Source organism: Etheostoma spectabile, chromosome 19 (assembly GCF_008692095.1).
Source record: "Etheostoma spectabile isolate EspeVRDwgs_2016 chromosome 19, UIUC_Espe_1.0, whole genome shotgun sequence".
NCBI lineage: Eukaryota > Metazoa > Chordata > Actinopteri > Perciformes > Percidae > Etheostoma > Etheostoma spectabile.
In genome coordinates this window covers 14,933,920-14,934,119 of record NC_045751.1, presented here as the reverse complement: position 1 = coordinate 14,934,119, position 200 = coordinate 14,933,920, and the positions used below count along the sequence as shown (strand labels likewise).

At 32.5% G+C, this 200-nt stretch overlaps 1 protein-coding gene across 2 annotated transcripts in view; it reads left to right on the top strand.

Annotated features, from left to right (window-relative positions):
- Positions 1 to 200, top strand: part of arap2 (ArfGAP with RhoGAP domain, ankyrin repeat and PH domain 2) — a 123,569-nt gene that overhangs the window by 88,158 nt on the left and 35,211 nt on the right. The window lies entirely within an intron of this gene.

Below are 200 nucleotides of genomic sequence, written 5' to 3'. Positions count from 1 at the left end.
TACCTAATTTCCCTCTCCAAAACCACTTCAGAAGAGTTAGTCACACTTGCTTTGGTGTTTGTTAAGCATTAAAATTCAACAAAGAATGGTTCACATTAGAAAAGATCCTTTTTCATTTGTTTTTTCTATGTACAGTAGACTCCCGTACAAAATCCCTGCAATAGTTGAGAATGATTTATTATTTCCAAATAGAGCTATTT